This window comes from Protopterus annectens, chromosome 5.part0 (assembly GCF_019279795.1).
Source record: "Protopterus annectens isolate FY-2018-M chromosome 5.part0, PAN1.0, whole genome shotgun sequence".
Taxonomy (NCBI): Eukaryota; Metazoa; Chordata; order Ceratodontiformes; family Protopteridae; genus Protopterus; species Protopterus annectens.
Genome location: NC_056735.1, coordinates 1,098,846,702 through 1,098,862,125, shown reverse-complemented (window position 1 = coordinate 1,098,862,125; position 15,424 = coordinate 1,098,846,702).

Here is a 15,424-nt window from a genome sequence, read left to right as displayed (position 1 = left end):
CATTTTTCATTACTTCATGTTGCTGTACATATTCATAAACAAGTGCTTCCATTTTCTCAGTTTTTATATTATCTTTTGTTTAGTCTCTTCCCACATATCCTTAGCTGCTATAAAAGAAGCTTTTTAATACATACTCCTAAATACTTTAATCATGACTCAATAAATACAGGTATTGTTGAACCGATTCATGTTCATTGTTTTATCTTCATTAATTTTTATATCCCAAAAAGATTTGAAGCTGTTTCAAATTGTTCCACAACACTGAGATATGCTTTTCTGTTTTTGTCAGGTACAAATTAATATTGTCTGTAAATAAAGCCAACTTTTCTTGATTACCATACCAAGTACATTCTTGAATTGCCAATGGATCTAAATATAAAGCAAGTAACAAAGGGGAAAGGGGACAACCCTGCCTGGTTCCTCCTTTCAGACACAACTTATCAGAGAGGAATGCTCCCACTTTGATTCTTACCTCCTATCCTTCATATATCATCCTATTTAACGTTATTATTGTATCAGGGAATGCAAATGCTTTCATTGCCCTACTCAAAAAACCCCAGCTTACTCTGTCAAATGCTTTCTCTGCATCAAGACCCACCAACACTGTATAGTTTTATTCTTCTTAAGGGTTTGCATCCAAAATCCTACTCTCTCCTTATTTCTCAAACTTCCCCCATTTCATCATCATCCTTTTCCATTTTAATTATTATCCTCTGCTTCTGCTTTGTGTATGAGCCTTAATTACTTTTTTATTCTTTATGTTAATTTATAATGTTGTTATGGAATCAAATTTTTGAAAAGTCATTTACTGTAGTTTTTTATTGGAGCATAATTTGGCATTCCATGGCACAGTTGAACTTTGACCCCTCCACACTACCTTACTGATATGTGCTAACCTTACCCCTGCCCAAACTTCAACTATACACAATAGGGTACTATTCACCCTTTCTATAACAGTATCACTAAACAAGATGTAGAAGCAGGTGGTCACACATACACACATACACACATACTTCAAACATGCTTGTACCCAAGCATACTAGCACTTCTATCATCTTCCCTAGCACTTACTCTAAGTGTACCCCACAAATACAAACTCTCTCTGTCACAGACAAACAAATACAGATACACACCCACACACACACACTCACACACACACACACACACACACACACACACACACACACACACACACACACACACACACACACACACCAAACCCTAATGCAAAAACATTCAAACAAAAGTTTAATTGTTACTAACAACTCTGTTACCTAACATTCAACATTCAATGCTTTGACTATTCCTACACTTACTGTACCCACAGACTAAAAAAAACATGTTTATTTCACCATGGTTTGGTGTTTCCTACATTTTAATACTATTAATGGGACTATTTACAGGTTTTTAATTATTTTTATTTGTAATTTCTGAGTCTGACCACATGGGGTCTGGCATCTTGAACTAATTCTGATTGTTTAGTCTGCCTCTAGGTATCCCAAAATGCAGTGCTCATCTGTAAAAAGTTACATTATGCAGGCCTCTTTCTTCCTAAACCTCCTGTCACTGCATTGATTTTATATGCATATTTTCACTGCGGTGGTGGTGCTGCGGTAGCATTGTCGCCTCACAGTAAGACGTCCCGTTCGATTCTCAGTTAGAGCGTCTTCTATGTGGCGACATGCGTGAATGGGCATTTCTTCATTGAAGGTTGTGCGTCAGGCCCGGCAAGTCAGCACGTAAAAATCTACTGCTAATCATTAGCAGACCGGAGTTCCGCTGTGGCGACCCCTAACCGGGAAAAACCGAAAGACACAACAACAACACTGCTGTTTTCAGTCAGTTAGTTTTAAGTAACATTTCATGCTGTTCAATGATTACTTAAAACACAAACACTGCAAATGCCACAGAACAGAACTTCAAAGTGCTTTTTATTGCAGCTTCTTTTTAGAATGGCTAAACTGCATTTTTGTGAAGCCTGAATTATACTACTTTGACTCATCTCCCATTCCCCTTCACACCTAGCTTCCCCAGATGTCAAAGTGCTAAGGGTAATTTGAGCTGTTACCTGCTGTGATTGACAGCTCACAGCAGGAGACTTGACTCATGTACTGTTTCCTTGTTCTAGCCTTTACTTTCTGTATGGTTAGGGGAAGGACCAGAGAGCTGTGACATCACAGCATGGGTGAGTGTTTAGGACAGTCATAGTACTGTCAGTTTGGGGAGGCAACTGGCCAGAAAACTACCTGTATTCAGTGGCCTTGATGACATCAATGAATTGGAGACTGCAGCATGGGCGGGATAAAAGTTTTTTTAAATAAAACCACCACAGCACAGTAAGGTACTGTTCTAGTGGAGAGAAGCAGTCATTTAAAAATATTTTAAATGCTGAGTTGTTGTTTATTCATAGCAGAGATAATAAATAGGGAGAAAAAGGACAGAGAAGTTGAGCATTTAAAGGAGAACCGCACCCACAGTCATGCATGTCTATTTCTTCCTAAAGCTCCTGTCACTGCATTGATTTTACATGCATACACTGCTGTCTTTCAGTCAGTTTTAAGTAACATTTAATGCCATTCAATGCCTACTTAAAACACAAACAGTGCAAATGCCACAGAACAGACTTTCAAAGTGCTTTTTATTGCTGCTTCTTTTTAGAGTAGCTAAACTGCAGTGTTTTGTGAAGCCTGAATTGTACTACTTTGACTCGCCTCCCATCCTCCCTTCACACCTAACTTCCCTAGCTGTCAAAGTGCTAAGGGTTATTTGAGATATTACCACCTGTGATTGACAGCACATAGTAGGAGACTTGACTCATGCACTGTTTCCTTGTTCTAGCCTTTCTGTATGGATAGGGGAAGGACCAGGGAGCTGTGACATCACAGCATGGGTGGGTTTTTAGGAAGGTCATGGAGATGTCAGTTTGCAGAAGGAATTGGCCAGAAAACTACCTGTATTCATTGGTGTTGATGAGATCAATGAATTGGAGACTGCAGCAAGCTTTACCAGGGTGGGACAAACATTTTTTGAAAGTGAAACCAACACAATACAGTAAGGTACTGTTCTAGTGGAGAAAAACAGTCAATTTAAAATATTTTAAATGCTATATTGTTGTTTGTTCATAGCAGGGTGAGTAAATAGGGAGAAAAACGACAGAGAAGTTGAGCATTTAATAATATAATACCATTGTTGTCCTTTAATAATAGAATCCCGTTGTTGTCCTTTAACAAAGCCTGCACTTGACCTCCATTTCTGGCACTTAAAAATTCTTCAACTAAAAGTTTGATGAAATGTATGGAACCAATATATCATAGTTTTTCTGCTTAGCTAATGTACTAATCCAAAAAGATAAGATTTTAAGTAGCATGTGGGCAGTATTTTAATTTCTTTTTGGTCTTACAATTTTGGTTTGCATGCTTGTTTCTGGATATCCATTGTATCAAGATTTTTATTGTATTAATTTAATGTTTGCTAGTATATACATATATATAAAGCTGCTTTGGTGATCTGATCTGTTTACTTGTTCCTGTACTACTATTATATCTACCGTTTTTTATCATGAGTGCAATTAGAGAGTGGAAAGGAAAACTTGTTTTGTATATTGTGTAATGGGAAAGCAACAAAACACTGTTTTCTGATAACAAATGCTATTCTCTGATACCTCATTGGAACAATGAATAAAAAATTAGAAGCATTCTGGTAGAATGTCTGAGCGTGTATGTTAAAAATATATGCCAGTATTTTCTCAACAGGAGATCTGAAAGGATATACTACTCAATCATTAAAATAGCAATGCTTTGTGCAAATACATATTAATGGACACAGGGACGGGAAACAGATTTTTCTAGGCACAGCTGTGACATTATTGCTTTGCAGTTTGTGATGATGGGGAAGTCTGATACAGCACTGTAGCACTGTGCAGTATGTTACAGCATTGTAGTGCTGTGCAGTATGATACAGCACTGCAGCGCTGTGCAGTATGATACAGCATTGTAGGACTGTGCAGTATGATGCAGCATTGTAGCGCTGTGCAGTATGATACAGCATTGTAGCACTGTGCATTACGATACAGTATTGTAGTTCTGTGCAGTATGGTACAGCATTGTGGTGCTGTGCATAGTTTAAATAATATAGCCTCTGGAAAGATGATCTGCATATAGTAGATATAAGCAAGGGTTCTCTGCCCAAATCTGGATTATACTGCATAGCAACAATGAAACACATTAGCCCAGTTTTAATGTACAGGACACAGCAAACAGATTTTACTGACTGACAATATGACATTTTGATTTGGACTTTATAATGATATAGAAACAAGATGGAGCACCACTTCAACTTTGTACAGGATTTCTGGCTCAGTTGAGAACTTAGAGCAGAATGCTGAAATAAAGTTTAGTACAATATTTTTAGATTACTTGGGGGGGGGTATTTATTTTTCAAAATATTTGTTTTGTATATTTTATGGCTCATGATAGCAGGCTTACAAATAAGCATGCATTGGTTTTGTAAAATGGGATTAAGGATATTAAGGGGATTTCAAAGTTTAGGTCTTATTGAGGCATGAATTAGGGATAATAGCCTTGCTTTATTACAAGGGTACTGGGATGGTTTTTAAGGCAGGCCATTTGAAAAAGGCATTAGCTCTTTAGAAGAAAGGTGGTTGTTAGAGTACTTAATAGATTTTGTTTATATCAGACAGCTGCTGGATATTACATTTAAGATCATACTGAAAATGAAGGATGTTGACCAGAGACATAAGACTCATTAATTGAGTAGATGAACATATTTATTTGTCTATTTTCAGTAGATGAAGATATTGCTGATATGGGACTAAAGGCATGATGTTCTAGTATAAAATGTTTTTGGCTTGTCTTCAGCTAAATATTTAGAACTATTTACGTTACTGTGAAGAGCAAAATAAAGGCATGGATTATTTTTACTTGCCTCTTCAAGAGGTAGGAAGACCATGGGTGTTTTACAGGCAGAATATATTTTCCAACCCCAAAATCAAGAAGTGGGAAGGACTCTACAGTTAAAACATAAACATTTTAACTACAGGGAAATAAGCAGTCGATGCTTCATATTGCCCTGAAAAGGATTGCTGCTATCTTTAAGCAGAGCATGTTCTTCATCTCCAAAATCAGAAAATGAGAGGATGCTATAGTGACTCTAAGCTAGTTAGGGAATAAATGGCTCCAGAGTGTACCTGCAAAAGCATTAGAGACCTCCAAAGCAGACACCCAAACAACCTGCACTTCCCGTCACAAACCAGACAACACATAAAACACAAAATCAGTGTGCCGCACAATTATAGCCCTTAAGGTGAAATAACATACCTAACACACTAGTAATAGGTGATTCTATAGTCAGGCACACTGACGTCCCACTCACTAGGCTGGACAAGTAGAAGGTTACTGTTAGCTGCCTGCCGGGAGCCAGAATTCGCCACATAACACAAGCACTCAGGTTACTCCAGAACAAGTACAAATATGACTCTGTCATTGTTCATGTTGGTGTGAGTGACCTGAGACATACCTCCCTGAACTACATCAAAAGAGACATGGAAGAGCTCTCTGATCATGTAGCCCAGGCTGGTATGACCCTGACCCTGAGTAGCATCCTGCCCTCACCAAGAATGATACCTCAGTATAAAGAAAAAATTATCAATTTCAACAATTGGCTAAGCTTCTGGTGTCATTCAAAGGGGATCCAGTGTCTGTCAGCCTGGGACGACATGCTCGACAAGCTGCGTTGCTTCGCAAGAGATGGTTTGCACCTGTCACCCCTAGGCTTTTGAATACTGGCCAAAGCTCTTGCTGCCCCCATAATGCCTTTTTTAGGCAAGGCTCAAAAGTCAAACCCACATCTGTAAACAGCACAATTAACAAAAAACTGAGGGTTATGCTACGCAACGCCAGGAGTTTAAATCTCAAAATGCACACGCTCAAAGCACTCCTCAGTATGGAGAACTTCGACATCTGTGCAGTAACTGAAACCTGGTTCAAGGATCCAGAGAGCACACCAGTACTACTGGGCTACAACTCATACCACACATTTTGGCCACAGAACACGGACCGAAACACAAAAGGAGGGGGTGTATCCATATTCATCAAGGATACCTACACCTCCAGGTTAGTGGCGCAGCATGATACCGCTGAGATCATCCATGTGCAACTAAAACTGGGCAAATCTGCAATGCAAATTGTGGCCTGCTACAGATCACCCTCCATGACCCAGGACCACCACTCCACCTTTCTGGAGACACTGGAAAACATGAAGGTCCTACCAAACACCCTGATACTGGGCGATTTCAATTACCCTACCATTCACTGGGAAAACTACTCGAGTACAAATTCCCAGGCCCAGCGCTTCCTGGAATTCATCAACTCAAATGCCATGGATCAGCTGGTAAACTCCCCTACCAGAGGTGAAAATATATCGGACCTGGTCATCACCAACATGGGCGACAGGTGTTCCACACCAGAGGTCAACCCTTCACTGGTTAGATCAGACCATAAACTAATCACTCTGGATGTCCACACCCCAGCACCACCCCCCAACTAAGGAAACCACAGTAAAAAACCTTTCTAAAGCAAACTTCACCTTACTTAAGACAGAGGTGGTAAGTTTCACAGCCCCCACGCTAAAGGATAACGCTGCCCAAAATGCAGAAACCTTTACAAATGCACTCTATGAGCACCTACAAGGATGCATGGATCATGCCATCCCTAGCAAAACCAAGACTCACTCCTCTAAGAGAAGGAAACCAGTTTGGTGGACCCCTGCAGTAAACAGGCTATACAATAGAAGGAGGAAACTAGTTCAGAAAAAAGCAAATCCCAAGAAGGAAAGACATCCTTGATCAGTATCAGTAAGAAACTGAGGTCCCTCATGAAATCATCCAAGGCTAACCTCGAAAGAAAAATAGCCAAGGATTCAAAAGATAACCACAAAGCCTTCTTTAGCTATGTTAAGAATCTAAGTGGCAACTCACAGATATGCACTGAACTAGTGCAAAAATAGCACAAAATATACTGAAGCTACTGATATTGCCAACATCCTGGCAGATAGAGTCAGTGCAAACTTCACCCCCCTCTCACCTCCAAAAGGGCCCACAACAATACCGGAAAAGTGTAGTGTCCCAAAAATCACAGACGCACAGGTGAAAACAGCCCTTTCAAAAGCCAAAAACACAGCGTCAATGGGACCAGATGGTGTCCCAGGCTGCATCTTGCATGAACTACAGAATGAACTAACCCCCCCACCTAAACACGCTGTTCAACCTCAGTCTCTCCACAGGCTATGTGCCATAGAATGGCACACAGCAACGGTTATTCCTCTCCACAAAGGAGGGGCCACAACTGACCCTGGTAACTATTGCCTCATAAGCCTGACTAGCCTGGTCTGCAAGGCTATGGAACGCATCATCATTGAACTCATTAACAAAGACATTGGAAACCTCCAAACACTTGACCCAACCCAGTTTGGCTTTGTTAAGGGCAGATCATGCCTACTAAACCTGGTTGACTTCTTCGAGACAGTCACCAAGGCCATAGACGAGGGAAAGGTGGTTCACACAGCCTACCTTGACCTCGCCAAGGCTTTCGACACCATTCCCCACTTGGGTATTACAGAAAAACTCACCAGCCTGAACATAAACCCCTACGTCATGAGATGGGTTGTCAACTGGCTTACAGACAGAACTCACACGGTAAGAATAGCAGGCTCCAGGTCCAACTCTAAACCAGTCACAAGTGGTGTCCCGCAAGGCTCGGTCCTGGGACCCCTACTGTTTGGCATATACTTCTCAGAAGCACAGGCAAATACAGGAGGACTATGGCTAACCAAGTTCACCGATGACTGCAAACTGGGAGCCATAATTGACTCTCCGGCTGACACGGACATCCTCCAAAAGGGCATTACTGAGATGGACACCTGGTGCCAAAGTCATGGCCTCAAGCTAAATGCCAAAAAATGCATAGTCATCCTGTTTGGGAAAAACAAAACACCCATGAATTACCACATAAGTGGCAGCCCCCTTAATACAGAAGAGGTAATATGAGATCTGGGGACCCAGGTAGATAGTAATCTCTCCTTTGACAATCATATTTCCAAAGTAGTTAGGAAATCCTTCTATGTGGCCCATCTAATTACTAAAGGGTTCGCATCTAGAAATAAAGAGGTTATAGTGCCCCTCTGCTTGTCACTCATTAGACTCATCATAGAGTACAATGCCCCATTTGAGATGTACCTCATAAGACACTTCCAACAGCTGGAAAGACCACAAAAGTACCTCACCAAGAGGATTACTGGTCTCAAACATATGTCCTATGCAGCCCGACTGAAAAAAACTCTGGCTGTACTCAGTGGCATATCGCTTACTCAGAGGTGATCTCTGCCTGACTTACAAAGCCATGTCCAACTCAGAATTGATGGACATGCTCCACCTAAAGAAATCCAAGTCACTGCGAGCCACGCGCTCTAGTGAGCTAATGGCACAACAATAAATAGAACATGCTGGAGGGATAGATTCCTGTCACAGAGACTCCCCATGCTTTGGAACAAAATTCCAAATATCATCAGGCAGAGCCCCTCACTAACGCTCTTCAAGAGAAATCTTGACGAGTGGATGGGTAACAGAAAATACACCCCTGGGATCACTTCATTGGCTCTGCTTGACACAGGATCAGTTAATTAATCAATGGGGTGACGAATGCTGACACACTCTGGCTAGGCTTATAAATGCCCTCGGGCAGATAGCCTAGTACCTACCTATGAACCTATGAACCTATGAGTGTACTTGTAGCAGTATGAAGAGAGAGAGAGAGAGAGAGAGAGAGAGAGAGACATATCCCAGATGACTGGAGAATAAGCATTCTAATGCCAATGTACAAGAACATAGTGGACATTCACAATGGTGGGCAGTGTACGTGTATCAAATTCCTTTCACAATGTGTGAAAGTTCTGGACAATGTGATTCATAAAAGAATATTCATGGTAGTAGTAAAAAGTAAGATAAGAGATGAGCAGTTTGGATTTGCAGTATGATGCAGTACAACTGACTCAATATTTGCAGTGAGACAGGTAGCTGCGAAGAAACTAGAGATGAGAAAAGAGTCCAACTGAGCATTCCTAGTCTTGGAGAAAGCATATGATAATGTTACAGAAAAGCTGATTTGGATAGTTCTACAATGGCTCAAAGTCCCAGAAACATTGGTACTATTAGTGCAAGCTATAGATAAGGACCCAATGACACAAGTATGAATAGTGCTCAGACTCACAGAGGGATTCCCACTGGAGTGGATGTGCATCAGGGTTCAGCTTTGAGCCCACTAATGTTCATACAGGTGAAGGACTACATTAGCAGAATGAACAGTAGTGGGTTCAGAGCTGATCATACTGGTGATAGACTATATTAGCAAACAGGTCAGAAGGGGACACATCAGCAAAGCTGCTGTTTCCAGACAATGTGGATTACAGGCAGACTGTGAACAAGAACTTCAGAAAATGACAGGGGAATGGAATGCAGAATTGAAGGTATATGGGATGAAACTATGTACAGATAAGACAGTTGCAAAGTCAGCTAATGGGGAAAATCAGAAGAAGCTGAAAACTGAGATAGAAGAGAAAATAGTGGAATAGATTAAAAGTTTCAAGTCTATGGGTAGGGTGGTGGAGGAGAAGGGAAGTCTGAATGTGGAGGTCAAAGCTAGAATCATAGGGGCTGCAGCCAACTGGCGCAGTGTGTCAGGGGTAGTATATGTCAAAGAATGCCAAAGCCGCTGAAAAGTAAGGTGTCCATAACAATGGTGTGAACATTACTACTACTAGATGGTACAGAGACCTGGCAGTCATACCACTGAACCTGGAAACATCAAAAATCTGGACAAGGCTCATGAAAAATAGGTACAAATCTGTACGCTGGTTAGCATAACATTTGCATACATAATTATGTAACTCCACCTACTCAAATAGAATTGTGGGATACCAACTTTCAAATGCAAACTGAAGAGCAGACAACCAAAATATGGCACCAGAGTACCCCTGCAGCCATTCCAATGTCCCATTACTTGACTATTTCACCCCATTTACAATAAACACTAATGTGTGCATACTGCTTTACTTCTACCTACAATGATTATTTGGATTTTATTTTTACATTTTACAGCCCAATTCACAAACACTAATAAGACATCTGCTAAACAAAGCAACAGTGTCTCACAATGAAAATAGACTTGGCATTAAAACTTCTCTGCCCTTGAAACTCACATTCATTGAAACAGCATTGTAACCCACACCAAATACAAAGAAAATGCATCTGGCCAGTGGTGGATAAAGATTACCTTTGGTCTGTTTTCAAATCATTGGCCCCTTGCACACAAAACAAGAAATATACATGTGTTCTTTGATATGCCCTCCTGACTTTATTAAATTATATTCTTTGTATAATACAGCACACTTATTAGACAGAGCACATTTTAAATTTATTCTTTGAACATTTTTCCAGTAAGCTATAGGCAATGAAACAAAATGCATGAACCAAATAATGACAAAACTGCCCAATTCAGAACATTTCCATCATAAAAGTCTACTTCCACACCCACACTATAAATAGAATGACAGTAGTGAAAGCCATAGGCATCTTGCACAGCTTCTCACACTTATTTTCAATTTCAATTTTTTTTTTGGTGGGGGGGGGGGGCAAAAGGCCAAAAACCAGGGACACATTTTAAACATTGCTTGTATAATTTTGGAAAGTTGCTAGAATAAAATGTTGTGTTACCACTATGCATTTCACTGGCAAGTCTTGAACCCAGGACTGTGTGCACTACAGTCAGAGCAACATGCAACTATGCCAAATTACCAGTTTCCTGAAAGATAGGAAGACTGAAACTTAAATTGCTATCATTTAGTGAAGTCAGTTCTCACTTGTCACCATAGCTCTCAACCTCTTAACACAAAAAATCTGGACAAAGCCAGTAATGGGGGAATACAGCCCCAAAATAGGGACAAATTTCAAAAAATGATCTTATAAACTTAGAAAATTGCTAGAATAAAAGGTTTTGTGTTACCATTTATTTTCTGAAGAATATGAAGTCTGAAATTCAAATGGCTGTCATTATTTAATGAATTCAATCTTGCAGTGATTTGCCACAAAAATCCTGAAAAACCACAAATTTTATGAGGAATAGATAAAAAATATGAGGAATTAATTTACAATTGGTGGTGGCTAGGGACTTTAGGCTCTTTTTACCCTGTACCTAAGGTACAGGGTTTGAGCCTGAGTACCTCTAGCCACCAGGTGTATTAAACTGGGGGCATTTACACACACACACACACACACACACACACACACACACACACACACACACCAGCCCCTTCCGTTCATGAATAATAAAGGTTTCCTTACTTCAAGTTGTCTGCTCTCACATTCAGAAATACCAAAATAAAGGTTTCCTTACACAGCCAACTCGTTCATGAATAATAAAGATTTCCTTACTTCAAGTCATCTGCTCGCATTCAGAAATAACAAAATAAAAGTTTCCTTACACAGCCAGCTCATTCATGAATAATAAAGGTTTCCTTACTTCAAGTTGTCTGCTCGCATTCAGAAATACAAATACAACAGCCAGCCCTTCTAAGTTGTCTGCTCACATTCAGAAATACCAAAAGAAAGGTTTTGTTACTTCAACTCGTTTGCTTGCATTCAGAAATACAAATACAACAGCCAGCCCTTCTAAATCCTTTCTGTTCATTACATCTGCTCGCAAAATACTTTCCGTTTAGAATAACATTTCTCAGAGTGCCGTTCCTGCTTGCAAAGCATTTGAACAGCCAGGCCAGCCCTTGAGCCCCAGCCAAAAATGCGAGCTCAGTTCTGACAGGCTGGTAACCCTGATGGAGCTGACATCATCATGCACATGATGATGTCACTCACAAAGCGCGAAAAAATGGAAAACAAAAGAAAAAATGGAAAATGAAGGGGTGCCACTTGGGAATTGTGGTACCCCATTATTTGGACCCCAAAACTCAGTAAAAAATTAGTAATTCAGTACGGTTGGGAGGTATGCTGGCAGTGAAGGTGGAGCAGTGGAGTTAGCTGAAGATGATGCAGATGAAGTGCCTGAGATGAGTGGTAAGATGCACACTGTGGGACAGACAAAGAAATGAGGACATCAGATCAAAAGCCAAAATAGCTCCAATTGCAGAGTAGGTCAAAGAGAACAGATATGGTGGTTTGGGCACATGCTGGAAAGCAGAAGACAAGCAAGGGAAGAATATTTTGGATGGACAGGAAGAAGGTAAGAGGAAATGAGGGCATCCAGCAAAGAGATAGATGGATTGTGTGACAGAAGACCTGTGACAAATCAGGCATAACTAGGAAAGAAGGTAGGAAGGTGGCACTGAATCAAAAGAAATAAGAACAATTGATGCAACACCACAATCCCATGTAGAAAATAGAGACAAAGGGGGCGATGTTGATATATCTTACTATCAATATCCATCAAGAGCTTCTAATTTTATACTTTTTGTATTGCCCTTTGTTTAATCTCCTCCCCCATATCCTTAGCTGACATAGCAGAATTTAATTTTTATTCCAAACACCTAAATACTTATCTTCTCATGTCTCCACAAATATGGGTATTGCAGAACCAATTCATTTGTTGGAAGAGTTTACTGTTATAGCCTTTGTTTTATCCTCATTTATTTCATATCCCCAAAAATAACCTTGAAACTATCTCAAAATATTCCACAACACTGAAATTCCCCTTTCTGGATTTATTGAATACAAAATAATATCATCAGAAAAATGCTGTTTTTTCTTGAATACCATGCCCTGAATTTGTGGGTCCTTTATTTTCTTTGCTAATGGAATGGCTAAAGCATAGGCTAATAACAAAGGAGTAAGAAAACACCCCAGCCTGGTTCCCCTGTTCAAACTCAGCTTGTCAGGGAGGAGACCTCCCAACTTGATTATTGTTTCTGAAAATTCAAATATCTTCTGAATTAATCCAATTATTCCATCAGAAAATGAAAATACTGCCATTGCCCTACTCATAAAATCCCAGATCTGCATCAAGACCCACCAACAGTAACTCAGTCGTCTTCGACTCTACTTCCTTTTGGATCATCATTGCTCTGTTAATGTTGTCAAATGTTTGTCTCTTCCACAAAACCCCATTGATTAATATCTATCAGTTTTGGCAACACCATGGTCATTCTGTTAGTTAATTTAGACATTAATACTTTATAATCCATCTATCCAGAACCACCTTTTCCCATTTTTGTACATGAGGTCAGGGTAGCTTACATCCTTCTAAGTTGGGAACTGCTGATTGAGGGCTCAGTGTCTATTATTCTAAAAGTGTATTAGTTCTGGTTTAAGCACTTGGGCTTCAGGCCAGTTATTTTACATTAAGAGGGTTCGTGGTCTGCACTCTTGTGGGAGGAGAGGCTGGACTCTGCCCTTCTGAGCTGGGAATTTCTGGTTAAAGGCTTATAGTGCCTGCATATTTGAACTGCTTCTTACTGTAATTGGTACACCTTGTTTGCTGTAGCATAGACTAGATCCAGGCCTGCTGAATCTAGCTTTGTTTGTATGCTTGTTGTTTGTTTGCTTGTTATTTTCCTGAAAAGCTAATTCCACCTAAAACGCGGCTTTTCAGTGCTTCTGTGGATCCCTAGTGATATCTGCATTGCTTACTGTACTTATTTCCTTGTTTCACTTGAAAGAAAGTTACTGTTTGTCATTTTTGCATTTAAGTTACCTGTAACACATTGCATTTAAGTTACCTGGCACTTGCTCACTAAAGCAATTATATAAGTCAGCACTAAAAAAATTAAAAGCACTACACCCTCACAAACTCCCCTTGAGTACCTTGTTCCCCATTGGCCCTTTTTATCAATTATAAAGGAATTCCCAATACTATTCTAGCATGTCCAAAGGTCAGTTGTCAATCTCCTCTCTGGTCCACCTGGTGAATCTGGGAATCTTGAGGCAATGTTACAACTGCCTCATGTACACAGATAACCCTCTCCTCCTCCCAACAAATTCCAACACATGTGAGAGATGCAACCATATAGCCAAACTGGAGGCTAAGCTCTCTCAACTCAGTACTGGTGTAACCAGTCAGGAGCAGAAGGAAACCACACTCACTACAATTCCAGTCTCACATAGACCTACCACGACAGCAAACCAAACACATAAACACACAAAAACATACTCGGAGGCTCTAAATAAAAATCTGCCTAAGCAGCAGAGATCTCCAAAGCAGACACCCAAGCAACCGCTACCCCAAAACAAAACACGTGCAATACATAGCTCACAAAGCCAGTGTGCCGAGCAGTCACAGCCCTTAAGGCTAAACAACACACCTGATACACTTGTAATAGGTGACACTATTGTCAGGCACACTGACATCCCACTCACCAGGCTGAACAAGGAGAAGGTCACGGTGAGCTGCCTGTCGGGCGCTAGGATCCGCCACATAACACAAGCACTCAGGTCACTCCAAGGCAAGTACAAATATGACTCAGTCATTGTCCATGCTGGTGTGAATGACCTGAGACGTACCTCCCTGGACGACATGAAAAGAGACATAGAGGAGCTCTCTGAGCATGTAGCCCAGGCCGGTATGACCCTGACCTTGAGTAGCATCTTACCCTCACCAAGAATGATGCCACAATATGAAGACAAGATGATCAATTTCAACAATTGGCTTAAGTATTGGTGTCATTCAAAGGGGATCCAATGCCTGTCAGCCTGGGATGACATGCTCGACAAGCCACGATGCTTCGCTAGGGACGGCTTGCACCTGTCACCCCTGGGCTTTCGGATATTGGCAAAGGCTCTTGCTACCCCCATAGTGCCTTTTTTAGGCAAGGCTCAAAAGACAAACCCACCTCCATAGGTATCACAAGGGATGAGAAACTAAGAGTAACGCTACTCAACACTAGAATTCTAAACCTCAAGATGCATGCACTCGAAACTCTCCTTAGCATGGAGAACATCGATATCTGTGCAGTAACAGAAACCTGGTTCAAGGCTCCCGAGAGCACCCCAGCACTACCAGGTTATACCTCATACCATGCTTTTTGGCCCCAAAACTTGGACCAAACCACAAAAGGAGGGGGAGTATCAATATTCGTCAAAGATACCCACACCTCCAGGTTGATGGCACAGCATGAAGCATCAGAGACTATCCATGTGCAACTAACAGTGGGTAAAACTGCCTTCCAGTTTATAGCCTGCTACAGACCACCCTCCCAAACCCAGGAACCCCACTTGGCCTTCCTGAGAACACTGGAAAATATGGAGGTCTCTCCAAACACCATTATATTGGGCAACTTCAACTACCCAAACATAGACTGGGAGCATTACTCTAGCTCCAACACCCTAGCCCAAAGGTTCCTAGAATTTATA